Source organism: Apteryx rowi, unplaced genomic scaffold (assembly GCF_003343035.1).
Source record: "Apteryx rowi isolate R43461 unplaced genomic scaffold, aptRow1 scaffold_35, whole genome shotgun sequence".
Lineage (NCBI taxonomy): Eukaryota > Metazoa > Chordata > Aves > Apterygiformes > Apterygidae > Apteryx > Apteryx rowi.
In genome coordinates this window covers 1,647,305-1,657,957 of record NW_020449974.1, presented here as the reverse complement: position 1 = coordinate 1,657,957, position 10,653 = coordinate 1,647,305, and positions in this window count along the sequence as shown.

The window sequence follows — 10,653 nt, the reverse complement described above, 5'->3', positions numbered from 1 at the left end:
CCTGTTTTTTAAACAGATGATAACAGAACACCTAAACATTCCCTGTCTGTCTAATTTTTAGAAGGACTTACTTACATTTAAGTAATTTAAGTAACCATTTTTCTGATGGTAAGTTAGGACTCTTGCTTCTGAATCTGGCAGCAGGCAATGAATGAAGAGGTGCATGAAATGGAAAAGACAGGAATGTTCATTTTTGGAAAGGAGGGGAGAAACTCTGAAGATCCGAGATTTCAGAGCTTGCCAGTTTGAAGCAAAGCCACCGGATGAGTCTTATTTGATGTGAGCAGACTCGTCCTACTGATGCACTTAAAAGGCAGATAGAAAAATGTCAGTCTGGTCACTCCCATTTTAAATTATGCATCCTCCATATGCTGACTAGAGCACAGACGTGCTTACAGTAACTGCCGTGCTTAAAATAACCACCTTGCTGCAGTGGCTACTTATGGAGACGTTTTGCACATCCCTGATTTGCCCAGTCCAAGCTCTCCCAGCTTATCTCTCTTTCTGACGTCCCTGCAGGCGAAGCTTTGCTGTGGTTTGACCACCTCCAGGCACAGGCCAGGCAGGCCAAGATGCTGTCATGGCAATGAAGACTGCCCCCTCTTTCAGCCCATTTACATCCTTTCCTTTGTCTGTTCCAAGAGGCCTTTTCTACTGCACAGAGCGTGTGTGGACATGAAACCCCCAAACCTCCCTGAGGGATCAGAACCCAAGCTTGCGCCCTACATTGTGTTTAATTTTGGAAAACTCTATTCCTTAGGCCACAGGACTCCTTGCAATGGGTCTTGACACCCTCAGGAGATGACTGCAGCTAAGCCTGGCTTCCCAGCTGAGCAGCTCAGACCAGCCCTGGATGCAGGTGCAAGAGCGTTGGACCCATAGCCCACTGGAGCAGAGCCAGGGGTTAGCATTTGAGGAGGACTCACTCTGACTTACTCAGGTCACTTACAGACAGCTCTCGCATCCCTGCCAAACACGTTCCACCAAACTGAACATGTTGAATTTTTTGCCTCTTTCCTTGGGCTCTAAATCAATTCTGTCAGCTCCTTAATTATTTTAATTTTTCTTCTTTCTCCAAATCCCCCAGATATATATTATATGTAGGGAACAGGCTTAAAAAAGAAAGTTACTGCTGTGCCCTTGCCTCTGAAGTATTAACAGAAAAATGTATGTATTTCATCTCTGCCTTTCATTTTTCCAGACATTTTTTTGCTTTGAAGAAGCTTGAAACAGTAATAGGCTGATGGCTACACTCCAGCTCTATTGATTAACAGAGAGAGGTCAAGCTCTTCAGTGCCTTAGAATATATCCAGAAACGGGAGCAGGTGAATTATTACCTTTTCCTGTGAAGGGAAGGAGAGGGGGAGGGTGAGACCTACAATAGGGAGTTTAAAAGACAAGCCTACCCCTGTCTAAATTCCAGTTGGCATGAAGTCCTAACTTAGGGAAGAATCAATGATTATTTTAGTGGCTCAGCACAGCATAGGACTAAATCATTTACAAATAGTGCAACTCTAAAGCATCCCTACTTTAACAAGAGGAGAACAGAGAAGGAAAGCAAGTGGGAGCACTCTTCCCCAGCTTTACGCAAGAGATAAGTGCTGAGAATAGAAATCATGTCTCTTCCTAACCAGTGCAGTACTCACCGGTGGCTTCTTGTCAGTGCATTTTAGGACAAAAGGCAAAGATCCCTCAGGACAAAGGAAGCATTGGAAGCTGCAAGATCTGAAGGAACCCAAGGACTGTGAAGCTCCTGCCAGGCAGCGGGACAGATGCCCCATGTCTGTAACTGGCTTTCTTATGGGAAAACAGCTTCTTACAACCCCTGGCAGCTCCTGGAACAGCTGATTTACTCCCTAAAAAGATCATAGGGTCACAGGATCTTAGGATCATTCAGTCCAACCTCTTGCTCAAAGCAGTGTCAGCTGTAGCATCAGACCAGGTTAATTAGGGCTTTATGCAATCTGGTCTTGAAAATCTCCAAGCATGGAGACTGCACAACCTCTCTGAGAAGCCTGTTCCACTGCTTAACTGACCTTGTGGTGGAAAAATTTCTCCTTATATCCAGTCTGAACCTCACATTTGACTCAAAGGAATCACTGGCAGGTGCAAATGCAAAGGGATCACCATCAAAGCTGGACTTTTTGGAGTAGGACAAACTTGGTAACGCTGGTCTTTCTCCAAGCAAAAGGCAGGTTTGATGTGGGATTACAGTCTGCAGGTACCTTCAAACTTGAGGCAAAGAAGAGGAGCAAAGCTTTGATGCAAACAGAGTGGAAATCTCCCTCTTGGTTTCCACCACTGTGTCCTTCCCTGTCCCTCCAACTCATACATCATCTGGGGGAGGTGCGGCTTTGTACCAAAAATCAGAGAATCCATTTTGCCTTCAGGAAGATGGGGAACACTTTTGAAATCATGATTTTTCATGGGATGGGAAAGCATTTTCCCCTTCTCTCTTTAATTCAAGATCTGTCCTGAGACTGCAGAACAGATGAAGGCAGATGCCATGTGTGATGATGAGCAATAGATCACTCGGGATTGCAAGATGAGTCTGAGAAGTCAGAAGTCAGAAGACTTTGCTCCTTCTCTGTTGTAATTGAGGCAGCGGTCCCTGCAGGGGAGTGTTTCTGTGCCATCTTTCAACCAGATGTTCAAGGCCATCATGAGCGTTAGAAAACTGCCATTTCCAATCCTCTACACTTAATAATGAGTGATGCTTGCTTTTCTGATATACATCATGAAACTCAGATCTTGGCAGGATTAATGCACGGTAAAAAAGACTCAAGACCTTCACTGAGGCAAGATGTTCTTCTAATGTATCAACATTAATGAGCTCATGTGTGGCCAGYTTTGGGGCAACTAGAAATCCTTAAATAAAAAGAAGTTTAGTGAAGAAAAATAGTAACAACAACAAAATGAATAAGCAATAGTAGAAAGTAAGCTATGAAGAAAAATTTTCATCAGTAAATATGCTTATGTCAATAATTGGATGAGAGTTAGTAATATTAACACATATTTGAAAGCTGTGAACTCCATGGAAAAATGGATATTTGGGTACAATAAACTAAAGGAGGTTAGTATGATATGTATGTCCAGGCAACCAAAATGCTACAAGAAAGCATAGAAGTAAAGGCATATTCATCTTCTTATATGATGAGATTTAAGTTATATTATCCCCATTAAATTCAAGAGACTTTGCCGAGGGGTTTTCTTCTGTTCTGCAGGGATCTAAACTACCATTTCAAGGTATGATGTTTTCCAAAGCATTTTTGCAGTATGAACAATGCACAATACCTTCCAGGAGAGCAGGGATCTTAGCATCTTTGTGACAGAGGGCAATTCATTCTTGCAAAATATTCTGACCCCTACATCTCCTTGTTCTTTCTCGCTTCTCTATTTGCACATCTTTTCTTTTTCTGTACTTTTGTTTCAGCCTGAATTTAATAACTCTTATTTTAAGAACTGTGAAARGACTATATATATTGAGTCATGAGAAATCTGTAGTCTAAGTAGCTTTCCTAGTACCAAAATATTTTTWAATTTTTGTTAATTTTGATGTCTATAGGAATCAATATTTGCCACAGCTCCACATCATATGTTTTGACTGTACACTCCTCATGAGGGTACCTGCTTGTTATCCACATGCACAGGTAGCACAATGAGGTCAAGAATCTAAATATTTGCCCTGGCTTGGGCTGACTCTGCTCTTTTCATTTCTCTCCATTGATTTCAACATGATATGGGTCAAACGCCCATGAAGTCCTTGGGAATTCCTCGCTATAGATTGAATGCTCAGATCTTATTAAAACAGTTTAAAGTTAAGCAATACATAGCAATAAACTGGCTATGCAGCTTTAACATCAGTAGTCGAGAAGCATTGCAGAGCACAATTTCATTGATTTCAGTGGAATTATGTCATGCATTAATTTGAGCCAAAACCACAATATGTATTTCAGTGCTCCTGAAAACCCTTTTGGAATTTATTCTCCAGTGGAGGTTCCATTAAAAGAAAAAGACACTAATTTTAACCATTGATCAGAATATATTGTAACACATCTGAATAGGGAGATTACAGAAGAACTCACTGGAGATGGACCTTTTGATATGTGGCAGAAAGACTGCTGGAAACAAGGGAACAATTCAAGAGTTATTAGGTTAGAGCACCCAGAGGCATTAAAATCACTGCATTATGGTGAGCTTGGACTGTCGTTGTGCCCTTTATATACAGCTGAGAGAGGCTTGCAAAAGAAGCTCCTCTCAAGAAATAGATATAATATTTTTGCAGCTGGTGACAAGAGAGCTTTCACAAATTTTAGATCAGCTCACTTGGAGGGAACAAAGGCTGCTGAAGTGAGTCAAGTTCACTCTTCAGTAGTCATGACAACACTTTAAAGAACTCACAGTTTAAAGAAGAAAAGGAAATAAATACTGATTGGAGACACAAAGCAATCCATTATTGCTCATACATTATATCTAACCATCTGGACAGTTCTGAAGTTATGAAGTCAGTGCTTGGTGGCATCCTGGAGGCCAGAGAGTATACAATATATCACCTTGTAAGTCAAAGCTCAGCAATTACAAGGCAAAGGTAGTGCTGCATGGTGCCACAAGTGATGCAGAAGGTCCAGTAGTTAGAGTTCACAGTGCTATGGACTAGTCACAAAGCCGTGGAAGAGATGGGCACCAGCTCCCTCCAGCTCTTTGCTTGGGTCATTCTGGGAGATGTTACGGCTCCCATAGCTGCATCAGAGGAGCAAAATGGACATCCTCAGATGCTTCAGGGCAAAGTCCAGGGGGTAGGTTTGCACTGCTGCTGGAGGTGGCTTAAGCAGAGCAGTCAGACTGCACTGAAGAGGATGAGAAATGTCCAGCATGCTCCACCCTGCTGTGCCTGTGCTGAAGAGGGCAGATTCTGGCCATGGCATGGCTATAGGCAACTGGAGGACAGGAATATCATAAATGACTGCAACCACTTGCTAAATGGAAGAGGTTCAGTGCAAGTGTTCATCTTGCAAATCACATCTGCTCTTTGAAAGTCTGTTTCCCTTCTTTCCATTCCCTGAGGAAGTTTGCTAGTGTTTTATTAGTTTTTTTTTTCGTATTATTCTTTTGGATGTAATAGCTGCCCTCCAGCTACATCTCTTCTTTGCTTCTCATCCAGACAGCCTATGTCACTGCTAATAACCATCTGAACTAAGCCAGAATCCTCCCTGGACACTGATGAACCGCTGGAAGACACTGACCCTCCATGGCAGGGGCAAAGGGCGTGAGATTGATAGTGCCAGTGCCTGGGTTGCTTTTGCAGCCACTATATGGGTTCAGCAGGGCAGGAGGCAGTCTAGTGTCCCCTGTGCTCTCCTGAATATGTGTCTCATCCCAGCCAGAGGGACAGGGATGGTAAAGCCACACAGCCTTCACCCTCTTCTGTCCAACCTCGGGGGGGGGGAAATAAAAGAAAAAAACCACCCAAGGACAAGCGTGGGATTGCTGGAAAGGAAGTGTATCACAGTGCAGCAAGGATCCTTATGAGCAGAGCTGAGGTCACCCGCCTCTGTTCCCAGAGACCCCTGAGAGCCCGTACCATCCAGCAGTTGGATAGTAATATTCAAAGAGACCTGGAGGCTGAGCAGTGCCACACAGAAGTAAGAGATTTCACCTCCCATTCACAACATTTGGGATCTGAGTGCATCTACAGTACATTGTTTGCTCCACCATAGCGGTAGGTATTAGTTTAAAGTAGCAAGCAGGGGTAGGGAGTGCCAAGGAGCTCAAACCACACCAGCTCTAGAGGATGATTGCTAATTCACCTTGTACCCAGAGCCCCAGAAGATCCATGCCCAGTACTAAGCACATTAGTGGTGAGAGGAACAGCATTTTCAGGTCACCAGTGCCTTCATGAGGCAGCAAATCCACAAGTATTGCTTTCCTGAGCAATGATGCTATGGCCTTAGGGATGCTGAGGTGATAACTACAGAGGAGCTGAGGTAGATCTGAGGATCTGAGCTGAGGTTCATCTGGTAGATTAAAACACAGGCACCTAGTGAGAGATTCAGCACATTCTAAAAGAGCTTGAGCTATTTACCCATACACAGGTGTCTGGGGTACCTCCACAACTGCAAGGGGCTTGCAGATGAGATGCGGGACCTCTGGGAGACTGGTAATCATTAGAGTGGCAACTGAAAGGCAGGAGAGTTATCCCAGAACATCTCAAATGCTCCCTCTTCCTGCATATGTGCACAGCCCCCAGGACTGGGTGTCCAGCCTGCAAGTGCTGCTCTAGAGGGAGAAAGCTGGCAGTGCTGAGAGCATCTGCAAGCTGCTTCTTCCTCATCTGTGGCTCCTCTCCCTGGTTTCCTGCCAGGCCAGCACTGCACATCTGTCCATGCCAAGCCACTGTTGTCTCCCTTTGCCTTTACTCCAGGAAAGACATAATGGGGACCTGTGCCTGCATTTTGGAAGCAGAGGAGACTGCCAACTCTTAGAGGGAAATGCCTCCTTTACCTGCATGCCCCCCTCCCTCTCACATCTCTCAGCCCAGTCTGTGCACCAGGGATGTTGCCTGAGCAACTCCTGAGGAATGATTTCCTAGCTCTGAGTAGATGACTGAATAATTCGCCACATCCAGCCAGGTGCTTATCTTTCTCCAGGAAGCCACACCTGGTACATGTCTGGGACAACATTCCCGTAGAGAACACTGCCTTGGCTTAGAGACCCAAATTTGACCCAAAAACCCAAGCTCTGGGCTAGTTTACAAACATAACACTGCTACATTGGTTTCCACAGAAATTTCTTGTCTCCTCTGCCCTGCTTTAGTGAGCACTGAAATCTCCTTTTCTTGCACTGCAGACTCCCCAGATGTAACCATCATTTCTGTAGACATAAATTATATTTACTATTGTATTCATCTAGAGCAAGAAATCTTGACTAATTCTAAAATATTTACTCGTACTGGATTTTAAYCTATTCCTTAGGCAAACAAACAAAACTCGCCTCTCCTTGGGAGCCAGCAAAGTTTGTCTTTGGGAGAAAGTGTTAGTCCCAGGACAGGTTGTGCATGGAGGTAATTTTCATCACCATGCTGAGAACTAAGAGGAGGATTATTGCCTTTAGCTGTGCAGGAAATTGAGATTTCAACACACAGTTTTGTTTCAAACAGTATCAAGTTTTCTAGTGTCAAACTTACCCACTAACAAAAATGTGAAAGAGTTTTCCGTCAGCCCAACAGAATTTTTTCCCATTTCGCTCGAATTGAAATGTTTCATTTCAATTTCAGTCCTTTTTACATTTTTCTCTAACATGCAGAAAGAAAACACAGTAAAGGAGTAGGTTTGCAATTCTGTAGGGTTTCACATAATAATATGCAGCAACAAGAAAATAGCCAATGTAAGGAAAGGCATAGTTAGAGGCATTTTAACTTCTCTATTAGACCACCAGAGAGTATGGCCATATCACACAGGGAGAGAAGGAAGGCGAAAGATTGTGAGTTTGTTTTAGGGCCGGTGCAGTCACAAGCACTCTCTGGGTAGCATTGGGGTTAATTATCTGACTCGGTGGCATTTTGAAGAGCTCCTAGTGAGTCAAGTTTGCAGCAGATAAGCCTGTGGTATCAGAGCAGCAAATGCTCCCAGCTGCATCTTTTTGCCGTCTTGAAAAGCTTTCACCAGTTCACCTCAGTTACTGGCCAGCATCAGCCCTCCAGGCAATAAGAAGTTCCTGGGGGATGGATTTGGTGTGCTGTGGATAACCTGTGCTGCTCTTTTCAGATCTGATCATCTGCTCTTTCTATTCAGCTTAGACCAGGCACCCCTCAATGCTGGCTACCACCAGGAGTTTGGTATCATCTGTCTTCTTGTGTCTCCACAGGTAACAGTTAACTGTTCCTTCTGGTCATTGCCTAACATGCTGGAGTCCCCATCTGGGAAGACCTCTTCATGCTCTGCCAAATCCCAGACCAGCAGGGCCTGTTCTGACCCTTTGGGCTGTGTTTGGGTGAGCTGCTCAGTGTACTGACTGGGTCTTCCCCATTGCCCAGATGGTCTCACATTCCAGCAGGACACCATTCAGACACCCAGTGTCATCCAGGATGGCCTGGGGATTGAGATAACCACGCAGGATATGACACCAAGGGAAGACCCATGTCCCCCTGGAGAGACAAGAGGCTGGGGGATGGCCTGGCCCACTTTCTAGCTCCATTGATGGCACTGTCTGGAGCTTCAATGACCATCAGAGGGACCTCAGCAGCTAGGTCACACGTAGGTGTCAACATGTAGACCCCTAAATGGAGGGGTTTTCAGCTTGAGGTAGCTCCCACCAGTTCATGCCTTGTCAAACCTGAGAAAGAGAGAGGTTGAAGTCTGTGGMGTTACCCAGAAGCCAGCTTCACCAGTCTGTGCTCAGGGACTTCAGGTATTGGGGCTATACGAGAGATTTTACGACGACAGTCCTATCCCAACAGCTCTGAGGTTGTTTTACTTGGAAAACAGCATAACTGGCATTAGCCTAAGGCTGCTGCAGGTAACCCAGCTGCTGTTTTGTTCATCTCCACCCTCCCTGGTAAAAATCCCAAACCTATATGTTAACCAACAGGAAAAAAAATGTGTATTAGGTTTTCCTATCAGTACAATTGCCAGTTTTGCTTGGAGCTTGACAGCACCAGCACAGCTGTGTGCCAGCTTCATGGGACTCTTCATGTGTTAAACAATGAAGAAAAACCTTGATTTCTTTCAAGCTGATTTTTAGGCAGCACTGAACCATTTCCCACTTTAGATCTTTTCACATCTCTCCTTGACTCCTCCGTGCTCAGACCACTGACAAAATTCAATGAGGGGAGCRTTTACTGGGGTCATCATTCAAAGAGCTAGTGCACCGTAAGAGCACACACTGGTTTGGAAGAGGGGGTATTTCTGGAGCCTTGACCTTTCTGGTGCTTTTATTTAGGTGACTGGGTGAAACATTTGGAAGAGGAGTTAATGGCCTAAAACCAGACAAACTTCTTTGAGAAATCTAAATAGAATAAGAAAATACCTGCTTTTTTTTCTGGCTTTGAGGCACAGTGATAGTAAACCACACCAAATCAGCCCTGGCCATGCTTTTTCCCTGCATAACTAACTATGCTGGTGCAAATGGCAAATACTGTGGCAGTTTCTCCCCCCTTTCCTGTTCTATAATCCAATGTAAAATACAGTTAAATGAGTGACTAGAAGCTGGTTTGAATCATGCTTTGATGCTCAAGGCAGCTAGAGAGAGAGGTGGGAAATACGCTGGAACAGATCAGTGATGAATTTAGTCCCTCTGTCCGCACTGGGTAGTTTTAAGGAAACACAGACAAACCCACAAGGGCCACATCAGAGAATCTGGTCCTCCCGAGGTGTCTACCCAGGACAGAGTGCTTGTGGCCAAGACAAACTGGCTCACGAGGAGGGTTTTAAGAAATGCCCCCATTGGGTGTGAGTCAATGGATCAATCATGTATTTCAGTGTGATTGGAGGTTGGCTAGTACAGAGATCTTATACGCTGCCTCTTGGAGTGTATTCTGTATCCCATGGGATGCCTGTCCTTGTGTCTTTCTACCTRATTGAAACGCTCTGTCTTTCGAGCTCCACAGAACGAAACAGAAAGGAGGCGGCAGGTTGGACAGGTAAAACAAGGTGAAGTTTATCACAGCTCCCCCCTGCCCCCAGCCCTTCTGCATGGGATCCTGCAAACTCTCCCCAATTCCTTGCCTCATCCCTGCCTGCAGTGCTCAGCAGCCACTGCTCTGCCTTGGTTTGCRTGCAAGTTATCAGAGGATTTATTTCCAAATACCTTTATTTGTGAAGGGCTGCAGACAATGAGCAGGAAAAGCACTAGCTTTATTAGTTTTAAGCTGCTTGCCCGTTTAAATTTGTTGCCTTTCAAGTACATGAAATGTTTCCACATAGAGCAAGTGGTGGACAGCAAGACTTGATCCTTTTAGCCACAACTGCTCGTTATTTTGTCTACTTTCATCAAATCCCCTTTCCCAGCAGCCATAGCTGCCAGCCTCTTTGGACCAACAGACCTCTCCATTGTTTTTGGTTACCTCTTTTTGCTGGAAAAAACACAAAGCAGTCAGGGTCTCAAAACAGTCTGTGGGCACCTCTTGTGTTTCAGAAATCAAGACCCAYCCACCAACCTCAGCTTGGAAACCAGTCCTCTGAAGAAAATACTCCCAGTCCTTGGAATTCCTCCTCATGCCCAGGGCTCTGCAAACCTCYGCTTACTTTTGGCATCCGTCTCCAGACTGTGTCACTCGCTAGCTCAGTTAAGAATCTGATTTGAATATTGTTTTATCACACTCTGCTTCTCAGACAGCATTGAGTCAGCTTAAAAACAATGGAGTATGTACTGGCTTCCAGTTAATTATAGTCATAAAACATAATTTACCCCAGTGAAAGGAAATACTTTGAATCTGGAGGGCTCGTTGCTGCAGACGCCAGTTCCTGCTTGKKTTTTTTTTTTTCCCTCCTTATCACATGGGCCATGAGGCTAGAGAGAGGATTTTCTGACTGTGGGATTACAAATCATTGAAAACACACAGTGTCCAGACTAGCCCTGACGCATGGACGATCACAGTGAGGATGTTTTGCAAACAGGTTTTCCAAATACCAGTAGTACAGTCCTTAGGAAAGAATG